Here is a 23,651-nt window from a genome sequence, read left to right as displayed (position 1 = left end):
ATTGTGCAGCACTTTGGTCAACTGTGTCTGTTTTAAAAGGTACTATATACATAAACGTGATTTGATTCTTTCTCAGTGTGTCATTTCATGTTACACATTTAGCACAGTCTAGACTCATGTTTATGTCATAGCATGCTCTCACATTTTCACCGAGCAACACTGAGCATTTGAAAACCACTAAAGCCTCCAGCAGATTAAATTGCATTCATGAGTGTTGTACAGTGCAGCGTGCTTCATGAAAATCAGCTCTAAGATAACGTTCAGTATTTTTTTCAGCACTATTTTTGCACGTTAGACATTGTGCGGGAGTCTTTTCTACAATGTTTAAGTCTCACAACATGAAGACACACAGTTTCAGTTGCTACCATAAAGCCAACGAGCCGCTCCACATGCTGCATCGTCTCCAAACTGAGGACGTGTAACAACACTCTGCTTTGAGGATTTGTGTCTGATGTGATTTCTGAACAAAAAATGCGCTAATTTCTTAAACTTATATTTCCTCCTTAATGTAAAAATCTGTAAATATTGTGCATGAAGGTAGCAGATAACTTTTGTTTTGACCAAATTAACGACATTTAAACCGTAAATTGTCGCATAAAATATACAAAAATGCAGTAAATTAAATGTTTGATGCTCAAAATTTTCTGGCAGAGGACCCCTAAACCTCCTGCTTCATATGTGTTAGAACACTCACACAGTGTTGGGAGGATACTGCAGTGGCCTTGCAGATACTGAGCAGTCTGCTGTGACATGTTGATGCATTTCTGGTATGGTAATTGATCAGGGTTACACCTGTCTCTTCCTGTCATCTGATTTTTAAAATTCAGTACTTTTGATTAATCGCACACTGATCATTTATTTATATAATTTCCGTCCGTATCTCAGTGTACAGTCCTAATCCTGTGGTGAAGCTGCTGTTCACACTGTACTTGTTCAACCCGGTCTCTGTGTGGCGAGGTCGGAGTGAGAATGTGTTCACATGTTTTTCCTTTGGTGCAATCATCGTCAAACTTAGACAAAAAGAATCTATAGGCACAAAAAAATATCCTCAATCACCAGCTTCCAGGCCAAAAAATATGTCAGTTAACATCAGGCTTCCAAAACTTATTCTTGGAGGCCTTTCTGTAGCCCTGCATGCTCAGGATTAGGTCTTGCTTGTGTTTAGCCTCCTCTGTAATCCCTCTCAGCAGTCTGCCTCAATAAAGAAAGAAAAAAAAAATACTGAGGGGGTGGACAGTCGTCAAGATGAAAAAAAAATTACTACTAGTCCAGGAAGCAACATGAATAATGTTTTGTCGGGTGATTTAAACCTGTCCCTAAAATAACGATAACATTTGTTTTGAATGGGAAACACCTCTCATCAGGTTGAGCGGCCCCAAACAGGGAACTGGCTCCTGATGCAGTGAGAAAGGTTCGAGGTTAGTGGTGAGATTTTAATGCTTTGTGCACAGGAGTTTTTTGTTTTATATTTTTTTAGTGTGGAAAAGTCAGTGTTTAATAGAAGTAATTTGGGTGAAATCAAGCTGCTGTTGAGAATCTTGTCAGTGATAATCAGGGGTGTAGGTTTGGTTTCAAGATTTGGGGGGGACACATATGACATGGGGGGGCTTGGGGGTCCTTCGCCAGAAAATTTACAGCACAACACTTTCCAACAATTCCCTGCATTCTGGTGATAGTTTATGCTCTGATTTGTGCCTTTTCTGCACAAGTCCTCTGTTTATTTAATGTTTCTATTGGAGGGAACAAATGCACATGTTCTAAATATTGAGGGGGACATATCCCCTGTGCCCCTCCTAAATCTATGCCTACGCTGACCGTTTTAAGCTTTCAACAGGGTGTTCGCAACCACCCCAAGAATTATTGCGAGGGGATGGGGGCTGCAAATTATTGTTTGGTGACAGAGTGCAGCAGGAAAGTTTCTTTGTAGGCCGATGAAGAAGTTAGCATCACCCTGGTTCCCTCATTAAAATGGCATTTCCCTTTAGCTTTTGGATTATTGCAGAGCATAAACTCTGTGGCAAACAAATGTTTATGAATCTTACATGTTTAGTTCAGCAAGATATCTTTTATCTATACTACTTTTTTAAGTGTAAATGCAATCACCAGAAGTAAAAATCTATTGACAGGCTATAAACAAACATGACTTAAGGTTGCCACAACAACATGACTGTAAAGCAGTGTTTGGTTTGATGACAACCTGCAGTCTCATTTAGCCACGTGTTAGCAGCAGCTCTTTTTAAGACACGTAGAAGCTTTAGAATTCACGATTGGGCTATTTACTGATGTATTTTATGTCATAGATCAAAATGTGAAAGTTGTTTAAGCTTGTGTGAACCACAGACCTTATTCAGGCATCTAACTAAAAACACATTCAGAGTCTTCGAGACGAGGGAACCAGAAATGCTAACATGCTAACTGCACCACTCTAATTAAAGTTTTAATTCAGGGTTTTGTTTCTCCTCTCTTCAAAAATTGAAATATGTCTGAAAAACACATTAACATGAATCCACCACATTATTAGCATAACCAAAACAGCCTGTTTATAAAAAAACAAAAAAGAAAGACTTTTTTTTTTATTTACAGCAGGTCTACACCAGTGGTTCCCAACTGGTGGGTTGTGGTCCAAAAGGGGGTCACGGATCAACTCTAAATGGACCGCAAGCGACTCGTGAACGTGTCAAGTTTGTCAAAAACACACTTTATTTTGTTTTTGTTTTATTTTACAGTGAATGTCTGGCATAACTTTCAATTTGAAGTGCCATTTCAGTGAGTGAATAACGGACAGCTATTTAACGGAGACAGCAAAGTAGCTCGATGACATGGCCAAACGCAAATATGACACTGAATATATTAAACTTTGTGGACCTTGAACTGGTAATTAAGAACCAATTCGGACCCCGTGGCTGGACCAGTTAGGAAGTACACTACATTAATGATAGGCTAACTGTTAGCTGTGAATCCTTGTGTAGTCACGTTAGCTAGCTAAAGCTACATCGCCATGCAGCACCTGTCCATAACAGCAAGGTTATAGTTACGAACTCTTGCAACATATTAGCTAGTTAGCTGTATTATTACTTCAAGTGTACAAACATTCTTGTGAGCCATGATGTGATGTATAGTTTTGTAACTTTTTGAGCAAGAGACTTTAAAATTTTGTCCACCTCATAAACAAACGCGATGTATAAATGAATGAATCTGACAATAATTATTATCTTAATAGCTGAGAATTGCATGCACTGTAAAAGGGTGTGTTTAGAGATGGCACTTTAGGCTGCTGACACGTTAATGAAAGCCCAGTTTAATATGCAATATGCAAAATTGTATACATTATATGTAATCTGGGGTCCCTGTCCCTCCTATTTGTCAGCTAAGGGGTCCTTAGCCTAAAAAACATTGATGTTTTTGCTGATTCTTAACAAAAACTTTTCATTTGTAGTGTCAAACAAAATAATTTTTCTTAATTCTGCTCAGCTTGCTTTCTGTTTCTGCCACTAAACATTTATTTACTGTCCCTGTTACCAATGCAGCTAGCGGAGTTTTCCCTTTAATTGTCCCCTGCTTGTGATGTTATTTTCGACTGCTCTATGAATTATACGCACTCAGTTTGATTGTTATGTGTGAGAATGTCTATAAGATTGTTTAGAGGCAAAATAAAAAGTTCATTTGTGCTGTGATAGCTGAATTTCCTGGCCGAGCATGTGACAGTGTTTAAAAGCAGGACACTGACTATAAAAGTTTTTATTTTCAGATGAACAATTTATGCGCCGCGGGATTAGACAAAGGCAAAGTTTGTTAAAATGCAAGATGTGATATTTTATCAGGATTTCTGAGGGTATATTTACATGTCAAAAAGTTGCATGTGCCCGTCTTCACAGCGCCCAGGGGCCAACGTGACCACCTCGCAGCCTTTGTGCTAAAAAGAGGTCAGAGGTCTCTGTTGTGTTTTCAGGGTGACCTGCTAGTGACTATTAGCCATTGATAAATGTGATGTCCCACAAGTGTGCGGGCCGGACCCCTCCAAAGGGGGAGGTGTCATAACACGCCCCACACTAACCTCCCCAGCCGGCCCCACCTCGACTAGCGCATACACACACACGCAAACACACACACTCGGCCCTGCTGACAGGAGCACAAGGGGGCAGCTGCTACAGATGTCTCATAGAGAGAGGGGGAGGGGAACCGAGGAGACATCAATGGAGAGTCTCTCTCTAGTATGGAGTTCTCAGTGGGGCTCATTGTGTTCTCTAAGGACCAAGACGAGGGAATAGGCCACATTAATATAGTAGGCCTATAGTCTCTAATACTTTATTTCAGGGTGCTGCTCATTTTGACTGCTGGGATGGTTTTATGAGGGGATTGTCTTCAGGCATATGTTGCAAAATATCCCCAAATATTAGCTGTATTTACACAGGTTGATATTTACTATGATGAAGTGAAGAAAAAGGGGATTTTTTTTCTCCACATGAGGAAATAATTTAGTCTCTGATATTTGATTCAAAGGGTGAATGGAGCTAACTATATTTAAAATTATCTTAAATGCGCCTCCGCAGTGAGAAAAGTAGGAATGATTTTCACACTCTGCTCATTTGTAATGCCTAATTTAATTCAGGGATAGGCAGCAATGTGCCACGGAGAGCTGCGCGTACTCTCATGTCAGCCAACACCTAATGCTCCCATGACAGAAGGTGATTTCGCTGTATAGCACAACACGAGTCACCTGCCTTGCAAACTCCTAGTCTTCAGTGGGTGCTTATCCCTGGTTAGGTGTCACCTCTGACCTCGATCAACCTGTGTTCGAGGTGTTGCCCTGTCTTTGGTTGATCACTTCTGTAAACTCGGAGGATTTGCTTTTAAGCTGTGTTTCCCTGTCATTTGATGTGATGCAGTCCCACGTCTGGTAGTGGTGTGAAAGGCCATCTTTTGAGTCACATGAGGGAGGAAAGAAAGAGAGAAAAAAAAAATCTGTAAAACTCCTCCTTGAATGAGAAGCAGCTGAGTGTAACAGCCAACCATGCACGCAAGTCATCTAACATGAAATCAAATTACATTGAACTAAAACTGCCCCAGCGTGGCAACTTTGCAGCCGGAGTTTAGCCTGCTGTGGCCAAACACCGCGATACATGACACTGTGGCTCTTGTTCAGCTCGTCTACCAGGAGACAAGGGAGAGCCCCACTCTGTCTCGACCCTCCTAATGAAGAGATGCATTATGATGTGATTTCATTTGGGCCTGCAGAAAAGCTGCTGTGGATAACAGAGCAGTCTGAGTAGCATGGTTCATTTGTGTAGTGACATGTGACTTGTGTTTTCGTGAGTCATAAGGATCTCCTGCCTAATGGAAGGCAGTGTGTGCTCATGTGACGGTGACACAATGCAGGATGGACTAGTATTCACCAGAGCTCAGCTTGGCTACTGTTTGGCACCGCTAATAGGGACCCACGAGCGCCTTTTTATCTTGTTAATTTCTCTCGTAGTGAAACAAAACAAACCACAATTTCTGTTCCTGTCACTGAAGGCTTTTTTGGCTGTAGCTGCTTCGTAATCTCTTCAAAACTCCGACCAAAAAAAAGTGGTTTTCAACAACTTGCAAAGCTGTTTACATTTGTGTGTTTGTAGATATGAATGCATGCATGTGTGCGCACGAGTACTGCATCATGATCTCCCCTATGGTCACGGTGGTGTTTTTGCTGGCTCATCCCTGCCTCTCCACATGCCTGTTTAACAACACAGAGCTCCTCCTTACTGGCTTCCTGTCCAAACCAGTTTATCTGTAAACAAGTGTGTTTTTTTCCTCTCCGCCCCATTGTCCACGCTACACCAGAATGCATACACAATGGGCGCCCTCTCTCTCCCAGTCTGCTTTTGTACTCCAAAGTAAAAAACATTATGTTTTTTTACTGCACGGCAATGCAAAGAAATGATCTGCTCCTTGATGACTGGAGAAATATAAAGTTTTAAAACACCATTACCCGCTAAAGTTGTGTGCCTCTATTCACTTAAGCACACCATAAAACTAATATCAGGTTGCAGCTAATTCTTTTTCCAGTGCACCCTGGTGGAGCCAACGACTGACATAGCAGGTGAATGTTATGTATTGTTATTATGTGTGCATTGGGATGAAATGGCTGTCTCTGTTTATCTTGCCCGAGGTACACTATGCTACACTAGATATGATAACAGCAGGGTTATTGTGGCAGAGCCCAACCCGTCCCTGCTTCGGCCGTCGCATGCACGCTACAGTGTGGCTGCGTGTACTCGTGTGGTGTTGCCAGGCTAATCTTAAATTGAGAAGAAGTGGCTATGCCATGTAATGTACTTTTAAAAAAGTTTTTCAGAAATGGGGCAACTGAAGAGGAAACTTCAAATTAGAGGGCAATATGATGTCACAGCAATTTAAGATAAGCAAGCAATGTCCTCGTTTGAACTGTGGGAAATAAACTAAGACGGTCTTAAAAACCCAACCCCACATTATGATTGAGAGGAGCACGGCAGACGGAGGTAACTGCTGGCCCTTTATCCTTTACCTCAGAGTTAAGGCTTTTATTTATTTACTTATTTTTGTTCATCTTTCATAAACTGGTTTGCATCTCATTGGCCTCAGGAGGAACATCACTGATTCCTTTACTGTTTGACCTCATACCAGATGTCCTACTCCTGTCATTTATAGCTGCAATGTTTATTTGGCTATCACTTGACTGTTTTTGATCAGCCTGTCACTCCAGAACAAGCTCTATTGTTCTAACTGTAGATAAGTACCCATTATATAAATAAGGAACACATTTTGAATAGACATTCATGACACTCACATGAAGGATGGTAAGAAAAGTATTGCAATATTTTCACCACACGTAGGACGATACATGCACCTACTGTGAAAACCTCTGGTTGGATATGTGAAATGCCAAGGGAGTTATTAGAATATGTTTTTATAATATGATATAATAAAAAAAAAATTGCAATGCTAAGACAGGCAACCATGCATTTTTATTTTTGTTATTACCAGTTCTAGTTTTACTGTGCTGCAGTTCTGCTTGTGGTTTGTCCAAGTGGTGTTGTTGTACCACAGCAGAACACAGCTCACGAGCGTATTCAGCTAGCGTTAACTGTAAAACTTCAATTAATAACTTGGGCTGCTATTTGTTTAAATCACTGATATTGACAGGCTTATATTTGGGACAGGCCTTTACTTCCTTTTACACAAAACTGTTGCTCAGCAAAGATTGGAAATGCAATTAAATTATTTATTTAAACCTGTATGAATATTACTTGTTTGAAAATTTGGCTTCAGATAATAAATCAATTGTGAATCATTCTTTTGATCTAGCTCTGACAGACAGCGCATCGGAGAGGATTACATCACCCTGTTAAAACAATACTCACAACTTGGATTCATTTTTATGAAAAAAACTCTTTTGATTCTTTAGATCTGAGGACCAATATGGACTAAAGGAGTATAGATAACTAACAGGGTAATCAAGGAACGGACATATAATTTGAGATAGCCAACAATCCCGTTTTATACATCCAAAGAACTTCTGCTTGGCAACTAGCATTAAGCCTTTAATTCAGACAGGCTTTTATTTGTCAAAATGTGTAGCCACACCAGGCTAGTAAAAGGGACTGGGCGTTAAATTGGGACTAGGCTTTTAAATTAAGCTTTACGGCATATTTGTCAGATATTGTTTACGTTGTGTTGCATGTATAATTTATGCAGTCAGCCGTAGCTCTCATTTACTGCATATTCGTATAGTATACTGTATAGATTATGATTTAAAAAAAAAGATATAGAGTTGAAAAAATGTATTCAAATAGATTTTTTTTCTGGGGGGGGCCCTGGGCAGATTTGGGCCCCCCCAGTGTTAACTCCTTGGCTACGGCCCTGTGATAAGCTGTAACACTAAATAGTGTGTTTATATGCCCACTGTTTGAACTGTGTTTTTATGACTCTGACAGCAAACATGTAAAAGACCTCAATTCACATTTTTGTCTAGGATGTCTCTACAAAAAGTGAAGTAAAATGCAATAACTGACAGCCGACATACTAATGCGGGTCATCTGAGTGAGGATCATTGCTCTTAGTCACTGCTGTTTTGTTGTGGATCACTATGGAGTGAGCTCTTGACATGGATGGATTACTGAGCGGGCCAACTGGGTGTAGGCCTAGGGGTCCAAAGTGTCAGGAGGCCCCCTGGCCTTCACTTGCAGAATGTCAGGTGTCAAATTAACACATACTGACAAGGTAAAGACTTGAAATGACCACAAAGAGACACAAAAAGATGTATACCCACTACAAAGAGATGCAAAACTACCACAAAGTCTGTGTGTCTCTGATCTATAGAGTGAGTCCAGGGATGATGTTTTTCTGTAGGGTGACACATCGCCCTGGTTCCCTCGTCAAAACGCCAATGGGATGTTTCCATTGGATTTTGGCTCATTGCTGAAAAGAAACAAACATTTATGATATTTACACATTTTAGTCACATAAAAGCTTCAAAATAAATGAGTGGGCTATTTATTGACACAGTTTATGTCATAGAACAAAACGTGAAAGTCTCTAAACCACAGACCTTATTTCAGGTGTCCAAAAAACCCATTGACTTAAAGACGGAGGAACCAGGAGTGCTGAAATGCTAACTCATTTCTGGGTTTAGGACTCATCCCTGGGTAGCTATGTAGGAGAGGTGGTGGGGCCCTTTGTATATCTGTGCCCAGGTGCCCACTGTCTCATTATCCGCCCATGGCTTTTGAATTTGCTCAGTTCAGTTATATAAAACCAGGTTGTTGTCTACCTCAAATTATGTGTCCATTCCTCAATTACCCTGTAAGTTATTCATATTCCTCTAGTCCGTAAGGGTCCTCAGGTCAAAAGAATCAAAAGGGTTTTTCATAAAAATTAATCCAAGTTGTGAGTGTTGTTTTAACAGGATAAAGTGGTGTTGTGTCGGCATGCCGGGTGCCGTAATCCTCTCTGATGTGATGTCTGTCGGAGCAAGATCAAATGTATGATTCATAATTGATATATTATCTGACACGTAATTTTTAAACAAGTTATATTCACACTGGTTCAAATAAACAATTTGATTGTATTACCCATCTCTGCAGAGCAACAGTTTTGTGTGATAGGAATTAAAGGCCTGTCCCAAATATAAGCCTGTCGATGGACAAACCTGGACAAACCACAAGCAGAAGTGCAGCACCATAAAACTAGAACTGGTAAAAATAAATAAATAAAAATAATAATAACAATAACATTAATGCATGGTTGCCTGTCTTAGCTTAGTATTTTTTATTTTTGTTTTTTATAAATACCATTTATGAGTAGGTGCATATTTTGTCTTACAGGCATCTAAGACTGGTGCATAATATGTTGCAATACTTTTGGTACCATCCTTCAAATGAGCGTCATGAATGTATGTTCAAAATGTGTTCCTTATTCATAGATTGGCTTCTTATCTGCAGTTAGAACAGTAGAGCTTGTTCTGGAGTGACAGGCCAACAGATAGCCAAATAAAGCACAATAAAAGCAGCCATAAATGACAGCAGTATGACATTTGGTGTGAGGTTGGGGATGCCTGTCTTAAATATAGGCCTGTTGATTTCAATGATTTAAGCACATAATAGTCCAGGCTACTAATTTCAGTTTTACAGTATACTATTTATTTATGTCAGGCTTTGAATATAGTGCATCTATGGTGCTTAATAATAATGCACTTTTGGTCTCTGTCTGTGTATCCCTATGGAGTTCTTGTGGTACATTTTGTGACTTATAAAAGCTGCATTGTGTAATTAGTAGGGCACAGCAGTTACTATGGATCGTGGTAGTCATTTCGTGTCAAATATTCTGGTTTGAACAAGTTTGAACGTACAGGTTTTTAGCTGTAGGAGGCTGCTGTTGGAGCCGCCGAGGCACCGAAAGGGTTAATTTGACTCTCTCTGTTGAACGCTGCGTGGGCTGCTAGATCATTCGAGAGTGCATTTTCACAGACCAATCAGCGGCGCGGAGTCCAGTCCGCGTTCAGCCAATGGGAAGCGTCGGAGGCTCTATCGAATTTGAATGAGGAGTGTATCTTTCGGCGCCATTTTCGAGTGAGCAGCGATTGCCTCAGCAGCTGCGGAGAGAGGATGCTGCGAATGTAGAGAGCTGTCGCTGAGACGGGGGAGAAACCAAGCGCTCAAAATTAAACTGCGCTTTTTAAGAGGAGGGGGAGGACGCGTATTTTCAATGGAAACACAGGTAAATGACGCCACAAAGTATTTTAAATTGATTTTAATCGGACGGTGTGCGCGGACTGGAGGAGAGGAGTACGTGGAGAAGAGGAGAGACCGACCGTGGTGGGGGAGACGTTAGCCATTTGGCCAGCTTTGCCAGCTTGTACTACTCGTAGCAGCTAGCCTGTTAGCTTAGCCTGCTAGCTCACACAGAGGGAATTCTGACTTTGCTGCGCTGTAACGGTAGAAAAAAAAATGCGCTCTCACAGCGGTCCGTTTTATCCGGGAGGTGGGAGGGATATATATATTTTTAAAAAGCGAATACACTGATTATTATTTTCCACTTAACTTGTAGGGATATGAATCAAAGTTGAAGTATAATGGAGTATTTTTTTTTCGCATTGGAGCCTAGTTTTTTGAGCGGGAGGTGCAAAAGCAGCCAGGCTCGAGCAGAGAGGAGCACAGACGGCAGTGTCAACAAACGCACACGGCACCTACACTGGGTTGGGAGGGAAAAAATCAAACCCGGGACAGACTGTGTCTTTTTGTGGTAACTTAATTTTACCAAGCTTGTTAACTGAGGCACTTTTTTTATACACCCGAGCTGGTGAATTGCATATGTGTTGATGTACGCGTTTTTTATGGGGGGTTGTTAGACAGAAAACACCTGGTAAGTTTATTATATCGCTGTATGACCTTACAGTCATGACGGAGTTTGTTTTATTTTCCTATCTGTGGTGCTTAACGTGTGCTCAACGTTATCTCTTGTGTTAACGTAACTCCCATGACCAGGAACGCAACCAAATAATTGCTCTGCAGCGTTGGGTGTTTTCTGTGTATTTGTGTGTGTTTAATAGATTTGAATATCGTGCCTTAATGCTGCTTGATCAGTGTGGCTCCCAGCCAAGTGACAACAATCATAGGTCGCTACTTCTGATGATTCAACTTTAATAGCTGTGTTAAACGTCAGACGGATGGCTGTCATAACCACTAACGATGCTGTAAAGTTGAATTAACGCTAGTTATTGGGAATAAAAATCGTATTGTTAGTTGCGGTGCTGCTCGTGGCTCGCTGTAATGTTAAGGGGGGGTGGGGGGTGGGTTCTGGCTCATCGTAGTTTGATGCAGGAGGGATCCCAGTCATTGCCTTTCGTCTCCTTTTGCCTTTTTTGCCCTTACCAGCCTCGCTCCACTTTCTGTGTGCCCTGGACTCTGATTAAATTCAAGTACATTGAAGGAGGAAAAAAAAACTACGTGGTCAGATCGGTGCAGTAAAGAGTCACAAAACGGAGCTGAGCATTAGTTACTAAAGAGTTTGCATGTTTGACATTTTACCCTGCCTTTTGCTTCCCATAATGAACATGACTACTCGACTAATAAAGCAGAAGAGAGGAAAAGAGAGGCTCCATATAATTGTGCGTCTAAACCCGCCCCTTCTACTTCCTTCTAAGTAGAGATCGGTTTAATGTGTTACATAATGCGAGGCCTTCCTATCTTTTACAGTGTTGCTTTTATTTGAACAAATACGTGTCTACGTTGACAAGTATCATGTTTGCATTTCTGGAAAATACTGATTGAATTTAACTGCGTTGAGAACATGAGACAGTGTGTAAGCACCTCTGTCTGTTTTCCCCTGCAATGCCTTTTTTCCCCCCATGGCCCGTCACAAATGACAGTGTGCTTACTAATAGCATTTTTCCAGGATATATATATATTTTTTATTTTGCCATACATATTCTGCAGCAGTAAGGTTAAGAGTTGTGCCTCCACTTCAATTAGATATGCATGACCTGAATGAAAATGTACCTAAATACCATTATGCACAGCTTTCTCCACTGAAATTGCAGATTGCACCCTGAGTATGATATTTTTTTGTAGAAGTGGGACAGCATTTTCACGATAAAACCGCCCACCTCATATAAAAACATTTTGTTTGTTTATTTTTGTGGCATTTATTTGGAGGGAAATTAGCTAAGTGATTTGAGGGAAAGACCTTTCACAGCCACATAGCAGAGCAAAGGGGTGGTGGAGGAGGAAATAACTGTACTATAAGTTTTGATGTGTGTGACTGACAGGGAAACTTTGTGGGTGTATGGAGCGCAATGAATAGTGTGATAACTTAAAAAATGTGACAGCCGTGTAATTATCTGCTTTAGAAAAAACAGAAATTGGTTGATATTTAATGTACACTGCATGGTGTATTTAAAACTGATGGGTGTCCACTTATCTCCATACATGTGGCTGTGTTAACTACAGTATGAAGTACACACATAATGTTAAAAAAATCTTCTACTGTTTATTGATTCATAGATTTCTAAAATTGTTAATTGTTGATAAATTGATCTAGTGTTAAAAAAAAAAAAATCAGGTCACCACATCTAACTTGGGATGTGTTTCGTAGTGGTATGTTTCATATCCCCAGAAAGAATTTATGTAAAAGTAGTGCATGGAAAATGTAATTATTCAAAGCTTTATATGTAAATGTTTTTATAGGATATATTCACAATACTCTGTGTGTCTGTTTGTGTATATACACACTCAAAAATAATGAGAGACTAAGTACACCTGCCTGCTTATTTCATGCTAAAAGTTGATACTGTCTGCCCACCGGTCTGTGATCATCAGCCATATAGCTGGTAGCAGTTTTAAAGACAGGAAGTGTAATTGCTCTTATTCTGTAAATGTATAAGAATATCACTAAACACTCGGCCAGTTAAGTGTAGATATTAAAAAATCCCTTTGAAAATTTTATGATTCACACTGTGGGTCTATTTTTTTAAAATGGAAAAAGGCAAAAATACACACCATAGACAGTACCTCAAATTTCAGTTGAAGCAGCATTAATGATTATTAAAATCCACTTTCATCCAGTTTAGTTGATGGCAGCAATCTTTTGTAATCAGTTTTACAATATCAGCTGCAGTGTGTGTGCACTTATTGCTGATATTTCTGTTTCTTAAAAGGTACAGATTTGAATTTGTTAGATATAATCTCCAGAGGCGACGAGGTAGCACTTTGTCAAAGTGAAATTTTACGATCAAGAATCTTAGTAATATATAAACTTGTGCACAGTGGCTGTGTAGTTTTACAGTGTGTATCAGTTGTGCTCATTCAGGTGGAATAGGTGTAATATTGTGATCATATTCTGAAGAGGGACTACATTGTTGTTGATACTGGCCCTGTATGTATTTGTTAATATAGTACTGGTGTATTTTAAGTTTTTATTCCCGTGGTACCTACACTTAATTAATGCTACAGGTCTGTGTCTCCCCTGCGTTCTCTGGCATTTGCCTCTTAACTCTTTTTGTGGAGCACCGTTGTGCTGTTTCAGGCTGTTAGCATGACATTCTGTGACTCATCATTCTGTCTTCTCAGACCCCTCCGGCAAAATGGGTTCCCACCCCCATTTCCTGGTGAAACTGTGCCTCTCTTCTTGTACTTGCTCACATGTGTTGTGGTAGGCTGCAGAGAACCCCCCCCTTCTCTTCCTTCTTTCTGCAACACTCAGCACAAACTTGATAGTATTCAAATTTTCAGTGATGGGAACAGGTTTTCACGGGTCATATTGGTTGTTTTCCAGAAGTTGGCGTTGGTTTCACTTCTGTGCTTCAGCAGCATTAAATAAAAGCTGTCAGATTATGTGCACCAGTCAGGTCTCTCACAGACATGATTCAAGTTCAGAGATAGTTTGAAAGTGATCAGTGAAGGTGAGACTAAAGTTTAGATGTGATCTTTTGTGAAAATGAGTATCAATGTACTTTGCATGGTGCAAGTTAAGGCTGACAAAACCAGTGGCAGCAGCTCAGCATGTGAGGGTGCCAGGTCCTTGCATGCTTCTTACAAGCATATGTTTTGCATTGGCTTTGATTTTTTTGCATACAGTAGGTTCTACATCACTGTAGTACACAGGGCTTTACACCTGTTTCAATTAAATGGTGAAGATGTTAGAAAACTGTTAGTTTTGGTGGCATTAGCATTTTAAAATAATTACCAGTTATGTGCCTAACTGCTGTTATGGGTTGTGTGTAATCTAGGGAGTGGAAAACGTTGGTGGAATTTTGTGGCCTGCTGAAATAAGATAATCTGTCGTGAACAGTGATGTGTTTAGGTGGTCAATTAGCAGCTTTACAAATGTTTGTAAATTTTCAAAAAGGTCAAGCACTCTTCTGTAAAAGTCAGGCCTTTTGATACTCTGCAGCTGCACTCAGAAAGTTGCAGATTCCCTTTTATTGTTGTTTTTGTGTAGTGACAGAAATACTTACGGACATGGACAGCATGTTTAGAAAGATTATGTCAGCTGTTAACAGTGCTGGTGAATTCTCTGCTTGATAATTAAATTTTAGGTAGTAATATGATAACCTGCAACAGCACTGGCAGTAAGATCTGACATAGCAAGAGTATGCCTCCTCTGACTACACACACATGGTGTTTTCATTACGGCTGCACCAGCCGCCTTCTTTTTTTTTTTTTACCTGAGGGTGCTCGATTAGCCCACATTATTAACTTGTGAGCAGTTTGATTGGGAAGATTTATAGTGATCCTAAATTATTGGTGTCTGGTTTGTGTGTTTTCATTTTAGTGGCTCTAACTTGGTGAGCAGGTATCACCTCACCCAGTGTCCCCAGTCAGGCAGTGTGCTGGAGTGCAGAGAGGCCAGATATTTTCACATATGTGACCAACAATTTTTAATTTGGCCAGTTTTTAAAGTTTGCTTCAAGGAAAACTTGTGGCATATTTGCCACAGTGATATCTGCATACATAATTTTAGATTTACAGCTGTAACTCATGTTGATGTGCTGGTGTGTAATTGTCAGTGCCCATACAGTTATAAGTAGGTGGGTCAAGCCTGGCAAGGAACGTGGTGAGGTGATTAGAGAGATTATTAATGCCTGAATTTACATGTAATTAATTTTAATTTGAGCCCAAACATAAATAAGAGCCATTACACATTTATTTATTTAATTATTTATTTCAATTTAGTGTCAACATAAAATTCAGTCAGCAGTGTAACAACAAAACCTGACGTCCTTGGAAAGCCTCATTATTTTTAGTGGGCAGGATTTTGGTTGTGATGTGTTAAACACACACTTTTTACACTGTGAACCAGAGTAGTGTCAGTATCTGAATCCAGCCTTGCATTTGAGTGAGAATATGCACACACAAAAACAAGTTCAGTGTGTGTTTGTGTAATTGGTGTATGGGTGTGTCATTCAATTCTCACTTTAGCTTTGCTTCCTCTTTTTGCTCTTCTTGCTGATGTGTGCATGTACACACACACACTCTTTAGGATTATAATGGCAGCCTTTCTGTTGGTTCTGTAAATGGGGATTTGCTGTATTTAAAAAGTTGTGGTAATATTGTTAAAGGTTGAGGTAGTCAACATCAAAAATGTGTTTTGGTGTTTGTCGCCATGCCTTTTTTTATTTTTTAGGATTCATGCTAGTGGTCAAGTGAAATTGAAGTCCTCAGGTTGTGCTTTTGAAATTACATCACAGTGTACCGCTTTGTCTGCATCCTGTTTATTGCTGCTCTGTCTTCTGTGGCAGTGGGAGGAAGTTTAAGATAGTTCAAATTAAGTTGTAAATAACCGGAGAGGTCAGAAATTAATTTGTCGAGGAATGCGTAATACTGAGTGGAAATGCATTGTTTTTACAGCAGAGGCAGGTACAGCAGTGTGTGTGTGTGTGTGTGTGTGTGTGTGTGTGTGTGTGTGTGTGTGTGTGTGTGTGTGTGTGTGTGTGTGTGTGTGTGTGGATTAAATATTTCACCAGACACATTGTGGACAAACTGGTGTGTTCGGATGACAGACGCTGCTGTTGGTCATGGTGGGAGCCTTAAAATGTGGGATAATTAACTATTAAACTTTTGAAGACTGTCCTGTTGTAAGACCAGCTCTTGCCAACTAATTCACAACGAATCATATTAAACATAGCTTCACAAGTTAGATGATTGTTGCGCTCTTGCCAAACCAGTTTTATACATTGTGTACATCATGTATTAATTTTGAAGAATTTCCAATTGGGTGTTTCGCATAGTTTTATTCATTAGTATAGATACTGTGTACCTAAACAGCCCGTCTGTCACACTCACACCTGACAGTAAATGGAGGGGGTGGTGTATACCTGTGGAGTGCAAGAATGACTCAGAGGTCACTCTCACATATCTGCTAGTGTTGTCCTGTGAAACGGGTTTATTGTCTTGCCAAGTGCCAGGTATGTGTTTTCACATGTTTCCCGAGTTTTCTGTAATTCATTTGATATTATACGACTGTAGCTCCCAGGGAATCCCAGTCCCTCTGCCTGTGCTATGCAGGACATGTTTTGCTGGCTGTGCAAATGTAACAGGTTTTTCTAGGATTAACACATACCATTACAGTACTGGGGGTTGTATGGGACAAAGCAGTTCTGCATAGGTAGCATCCCTGGTCTACAATGAGCAGCACCTCCTGTGTGTCTTTGAGACTTACACACCTTGGTCTCCAATTTTTTTTTTGTGTAAGATAATTTTTGTGTTGCCTTTATTAATAGGCCGGTTGCTTCATCATAATGTATGAATTGGTTTTGTATTTGCTTGAACTACTGTAGAGATCCCCTGCTGTGTACATGCTGCCCTGGTAGCTGGTGAAACATTTTATCCCACCTCATAAAGTTGTGGCACAGTGAACATAGTATATTTGCACTGTGTGTATTGTCTTGCCAAACACAGGACAACAATGATTTGGCTCGCCTAATACCTGGTGTTTATCTGGCTTAAATTTTTAAAGTGATGGATTTGTAATTGTGTGTATGTTGCCTGCATGCCAAAGTGAAATGAAAAGAAACAGTGGGTCTGCTCTTTCATTCATTGTCTTCTGGATTGATGGGCAAATACATGATGTAGGTAGAATAAATCGGTGATGTTTTTAAACTGTTGGTGCTTTCAAAACAGGCGGTTGTGTGTGCAGATATTTAACTTGGAGTAGTTTCCTTCCATGTCCCAGTGGCTAAATATAGAAAGCGTTACAAACACAATGAGAAACTCAAATTTGCATGGATCTTTTCATGTGGATAAATGTGTTTGCCATTCAGGGATTTTTTTCCCTTTTAATTTATTTTTGAAACAGCTCAGGACGTCAGTGTAGATCTCCCTTTAGTTTGTGTGCTTGTACAGGCAGAAGATGGTGTCACACAGGCAAGAGGTCAGCCCACACCACTTCTGGGGAGGTGATGGGTTGTCGTGTCCACGTCCATGTACCCGACGGGGTGTAGGAGGTTACTTGACCTTCAACCTCGGGGTCAGGTGACTCTTTGAGGCCATTGTGTGAGGAGCAAATGTCGCAGGAATGGGTTAAAAAGGCTGAGCAGGGGAAGGTGACATGTCTGGGCATGCTGCCTTAAAGGAGAGGTAGAAAAATGGGGAGAGGTTAGAGTCATTGATGTGAACGATTCCACCTGGACTTGTAAAGAAATGATCAGCTCAAAAGACAAATACTCATCTTACCTGGTTGGTTCCTTTGTGTATTTTTATTAAGGAATTTTGAAGCATGGATAAGGTAAAATAGCTGCTTCATAATTGCTACTTAAGTTCAATTTACACAACACTGCCTCAGTCTGTAAATGAGCTTAAAAAAAGGCAACTACACATGACATGGAAGATAAGGAAATGACTGAGCAGAATTTCAGCATGTGAATCCAAGTTAGTGTACATTGTGTTTCCCATGTTTTCCTACTTTGTATTATGCAGATACGGAGGGAGGGGGGTATCAACAGGAAAATCCATCAGCTGCCTGCTTAGCTGTAGTCTGTAATTATCACGTGCAATTAGGGCCACAGCAAACAATTTTAGTATTGATTTATGTGTTGATCTTTAAATTTATTTTTTTAATGTTAGGAGTGATGACACACACCCTTTTCAACCTGCATCCCTATAGAGCCCATTCATGTCTTATGCTTTTTTTTTTTTTTTGTTTGAACAGCTAAAACAGGTGATTCATTTACAAAGATATAAAACGTACAAAAGCTGCAAATCCTCGTGTTTGAGGAGCTGAAACCAGCAAATGTGTGGCATTTTTATGTGACAAGCTATGAATGGATATTTTAAAATGGCCGTTAAATTTTTTGTTATTGCACAAGTGATTTTTTTAGGTGTTACTTCCCCTAGTTGTCACTGTGTTCCCTTGCACAGGAGATAGGGACCCTATTAGCCCTGGACTAATACAGGGAGATTTTGTCGTGCTCCGCAGATCTGACAGTTACACACCCCTGATGTAAAGTTTTAAATTAACCACAGTGTAACTTGTGGTCTGTCAAATGTCTTGAGTATCATTAGTTGACTTCTCGTGCAATGCTTTAAACTCTGTAAAGTGTCTTACACCATTTGAACAGCATTAGTTACCTAGTTAACAATTTTTTAAACTATAATTTATCATCCATGGGGTCCGACACATTTTGCAAAAGCTGTGCGAAATATTTGAGAGGCTAGAAATATTTGTAAAATTGGTGCTAAATGTAAACTAAAAATTTAGGACATTTTTTGTGTTGAGGCATAAATGTAGTCATGCTATAAAAGAGCGAGGCGCTTGCACACCATTTTAAAGAACAGAGGAAAAATTTTAAAACACTGCACTGACTGGTCCTCGCTGTTTCCCCACCCTCCTGCCACTGTCAGGTATTTCTGACTGGACGACATTGTTGCGCCTGTGTCTCTACCTTTGCACACCTAACAACAAATATCAGCTGCAGTCATTTATGTCCATCACAGAATACACGTGTCATGCTTTGAAACAGAAACATGAGTCAAATCCTATATTGTAAGTAAGCCTAGTAATACAGTACACAATGTGCCTTTTAGAATATCTAGGGGAAAGCCCGTGTTATTTTTATCACTGCTTGTGTATTGTATTAATAAACATTACAAAGTGAATTTTATCTGATGAAGATTTGGCCAGACGTACGAGTAGGTAACACAGAGGCTTTTAGAAGATGAAGATAGGTAATGATGGCGCTTGAGGTGAAGTTAATGGAAAGTATAAGCAGCATAACAAGTCTAATGATTTTTGTGTGTATCTCAGCAATTGCATAGTTTGTGTAACTTTCTCTAAGGCACACCACAGGGTTTTTTATATTGACTTCTGACCTTTAAGTCTGCTGTTGCTTGACATGTGCAATCTATCACAGTGAACTATTTGTGGCCTTTTTTTTTTTTGGTCTGTTATGTTATTGTTGCATGGTGGTGTAATTAAGAGCAGGGACCATTTTTGAAAACGGCCTTTTTGTGTTTGTGGGACACTGAAAGTCAGATTCCAAAAAGCAACTTTTTAAATGCAGCAAGATTCATGTATCCTGAGCTATGTCATGTTCAGAGCTGCACTGAGATGTGTGTGTGAGTGAAAAAGAGAAAAGGCCAGCATGTCTTGTCATGGTCTTTTTAGAGGGGAAGTCTGTTAGAGATGTTATTAGGTTCAGGCTATCAGGTCCATTTCAGACCACGTTCATAATTGCAGGTCCATTGAGACCTCTAGTGGCAACACATCCGTTGGACCCAATCTCCTGCAAGATTGTTATCAGGACAAAGTTTGCTTTAGCGCCTCTGCATACTAACTAGGTTTTGTCGAAGGAGATTTTGTTTTAAGATTCAGATACGTTCTTGATGTTTAGCAGAACAGCTTCAAACGTCTTGTTAGAGAAGTTGAAATTCTTGTTCTAACTGGAAAAGCTGCTTTTATGGTGCTTCATTGATTCCTCCTGTGTGCTTATTCTGCCTGGTCAGCTGTTCAACTGAAGCTGGTATGGTTTCAGTGATTTGCTAAATGACACTTGGGCAGACAAACTATCTCTTGTCACTTGTGCAAACTTTGGATTTGCAGTTTTTCCATTTACACGACGCTCTTGCTTCATTAAAAGGGCTTTTTTGAAACACCAAGTGCTTGTTTCTCTGGTGAGCCTGCTTTCTAGGAAGTTAAGTTATATTTATATGAAAAAAAAAAAGATTTGCCTCATATTTTTTGCAGGTTAAGTACAGTGTTTTGTCTGCTGGGTGCACATTTAGCGGAGGACAATGGAGTAGTAATAGCTTTGTAACCTAAGAGTGCTCAACCACTGAATGAGACACTGCACTCTCCCTCTGACAAGAAACTATCTTTGTAGCTCCGACAAAAAAATGCTCACTTTACACCCAGGTGTCTGGAGAGCCCAGCGCTAATGTATGTTGCCGAGCATGAAAATGTCATACAGGAGTATTTATTGTGAGTCATGCAAAGCACAAACTGCTATTTCTCTCAGTTCTCAGTGCTTTGCTGACACATGTATTTTTATTTTTATTTTTTACCATATTACTGTTGCAAAATAGTTTGGAACATTAACTATGCTACTAAACGGTTTCAGTCAATGTCAAATTTGCAATTATAGTGTCATCTTTAAGGCTGCTACAATGCAATCAATCATTATGTTTGATTTTACTAAAGTTACTCGAGTACACTCCATGACAAGTATGTTGACACCCCTGTCCCTATAGGCTGCCTGGTCCCAGTGAAGGGGAATCCTAATGTTGCAGCACACAGTGATATTTTTGATGCTTCCAGTGGTGTGGCAACACTTGGGGAAAGGCCGTTTGTGTTTCAACATGACAGCACCCCTTTGCATTAGGCAAGTGCCATAAAGTTTGTCTGAATTTGGTGTGGATGAACTTGCGTGCACAGCAGAGAGCCTCGACCTCAACGCCATCCAACACCTTTTGGGTGAACTGAATCAGGATGATGTTGGGTCTTGTGGACTGACGCCTCACTGTGTGGCTGAGGTTTCAAAATCTTGTGGAAAGTTTTCCCAGAGGAGTGGAGGCTGTTACAACAGCATAGGAATTCCCCGTAGTTTTGAAATGAGATCTTCAACAACTGTATACAAGTGTTGCACTCCGTAGTCCACATATTTTTGGCCATATAGTGCCTCACACTGCATTGTGACAGGTTGTCTGCAGAGTTACATTAAACTTCATGTCTCTTTCTGTGTGTTTCAGGTGGTGAACGTCCTCGCCTGCTTTAGGAGCGGACAGAAGACTTAACTCTGCAAAAGATGCCGTCTGAACATCTTTTAGGTAGATAAATGATAGGCGCTAATTTTGTAGCTGTCTGTAAGAATGTGATCCGGACTAGAAGCCTGGAGGATGGAGCTGATGACACAAGATGAAGGTGGAAATGGAGGAACCACGGCTGCAGTTCTGGTGATGCTGTAGCAGCACGGAATGGTTTGTGGGTTACACAGAGATGCAGGCCATACTGTGCTGCCGCAGTAGAGCCTGAATATACAACCTGGCTGTCACCTCGCTGCTCTGCAACCTGTTGACGTTGTTTACTGCCACTCTTGGATTTGGTCTCCACTGTCTGAAGTAATGCCACGTAGACAATTGTTGTCAGATGATAAAAAAGTTGGTTGGATCTGCCTCTCTCTCATTTGCCGGTCGCCTTACTGTAGCAGCACGTAAATATTGGAGTTAAGACTCTAGCTGAAGCCTCCAGTATTGATCGTGCTGCTGAAGCAAAGCTGACCACTCACAATCAGCACCACCAACCACTCAGTGTACTCACACCACCCCAGTGAGAGCTTGGGAGATTCTCACAGGTAGAGTTTAAGTTAACCTCTAACACTACATTGTTTGAATAGGTCAAATGTGTATACACCTTTTTTTTTCTTTTTTCTTTTTTTTTTACACGTCACTGTTCTGTCTGCACACTCTGAGAAATAAAATTTTAAATTGGCTTTTGTCTGCAATGTGTTTTGACCATGACATCCTAAACTTGTTGTTTAACAGAATGCTGTCCGTGAAGTATTTAAGTATTTTATTTAAGTTATACTAAAGGTCTTAATTTGGCCGACACTGACAATCCTTTACGTGGCTTTATATCGCAGCGCCGTGCGCAAAGGAGAAATCACGCACATGCCGGCCTGCGTGGCCTCGCTGCAGCGCTGCTGGGATGTCCGGCCTGTTGAGCACGAGCCGTGACACACGCAGCTTTGCAGCGGATTAAAATTATTCCACATATTACATTGTAGAGTATACACACCGGAATTGTTTTTCAAACATCAAAATACATCTAGTCTATAAAAGTGCGGGTGTTTTTATCTTCGGTAAATGTTTTATAAAACAGATTTCTGCTCTGCGTTTTAATCCCGGACGGTCTCTATAATGTATATGCACTTCTTAAAAGACTTAAACTCTTTACATTATTGTGTGTTATGACCGCATTATGCACACCAAGATATAATAAGTTGTGATGTGCACTGCAGCACTGTAACGAATGATGTGTTGATGATGTTCTGTAACATGGATAAAATCCTCCATTTTAAGATGCGTCGGATGCGCACGCAATGCGGACATCTCAGCTGCACCAGGACGTCCGATGACGATAATCTCAAATCACTTACCTAATAAAAATACTAAAATCATATTGTTCTACATCTTTTGATATTTCGTGGCATCTGTTGATAAATATGGTTTTTATTAAAATTTTAAATCACATTAGTGTGAACTTTAAATAAAGTAAAATCAGATGAAGAGAAAAAAACAGTGGTTACACTTGTTTACAAAGTCGCACGGACCAGACTTTGCTTTTTAATAATGACATGAAATAAATAAACCTGTGGCATAATTAATAACTTAATTGATTACATTTTTCACGGTGATCGTGGATTTTATTTCTGATACTAGTGTAAAGCGCATGGACATTTTGCCATCCATGAACAAACGCACGGTGCAGCAGCCTCCTTCCTTCTGGCCTCGCAGGCCTTTTTAATAACCCTGAATTCTCGTATTTGTTTTCGCATCTGTAATTATAAATAATCTGGAATTAGGTTATTTGGGAAAAGTGGAATTTACGCAAAAATGATATTAAAGAGAAAGTGGTCAGATGTGTGCGCATTTATGATGAATTACTTTTTTCCTTAGCACGAAGGCTTTTTTAAAAACAGAAAAATTCACACCTAAAATATATTATTATATATTATTATAAAAGATACTAAGCATTTATATTATAATATACATTGTTTTATACCAAAGCTGCACGATGGACCATTTCCATGTGTGTGTGTGTGTGTGAGTGTGTGCAAATATTAACCACGCCAACGTAATTCATTAGCTTTTATTTAGGGAATTATTAAATTCTTATACGCGTTCCTAAGTGCAGTTATTAAATTTTAATCCCTTTATCTTTGACTGTTTGGGGGTGTTTAGGAAAACAGCACATGAAAATGTGGAAGCAGCTTAAACAGTAATGTGCGGTGTGTGTTTCCACATTTTGCCTTGCACCTGTTAAGCTTCACAATTTTTGCTTTTGTGGCTTTTATACTTATAAATTTACTTAATTTTAAATCGGTCGTGCAGATTGTATTTACCTGTATATATGTAGAATAACACGTGCGCTTTGTTTGCGCTTGTGCATTATGTGTAACCACATTATCCAGAAAATGTAAAAGT

The 23,651-nt window shown here is 40.0% G+C and overlaps 1 long non-coding RNA gene across 1 annotated transcript; it reads left to right on the top strand.

The window, feature by feature from the left end:
- The first annotated feature begins 10,097 nt into the window (after window positions 1-10,097).
- LOC126392889 (uncharacterized) lies at window positions 10,098-21,936 on the top strand. Its single transcript, XR_007570225.1, has 2 exons — window positions 10,098-10,233; window positions 21,198-21,936. It is a non-coding gene; the product is annotated as an uncharacterized LOC126392889 (long non-coding RNA).
- The last annotated feature ends 1,715 nt before the right edge of the window (window positions 21,937-23,651 follow it).

The sequence above is a fragment of the Epinephelus moara genome, chromosome 7 (genome assembly GCF_006386435.1).
Source record: "Epinephelus moara isolate mb chromosome 7, YSFRI_EMoa_1.0, whole genome shotgun sequence".
Lineage (NCBI taxonomy): Eukaryota > Metazoa > Chordata > Actinopteri > Perciformes > Serranidae > Epinephelus > Epinephelus moara.
The sequence above is the reverse complement of the archived record's forward strand: the minus strand, read 5'-3'. Positions and strand labels throughout refer to the sequence as shown.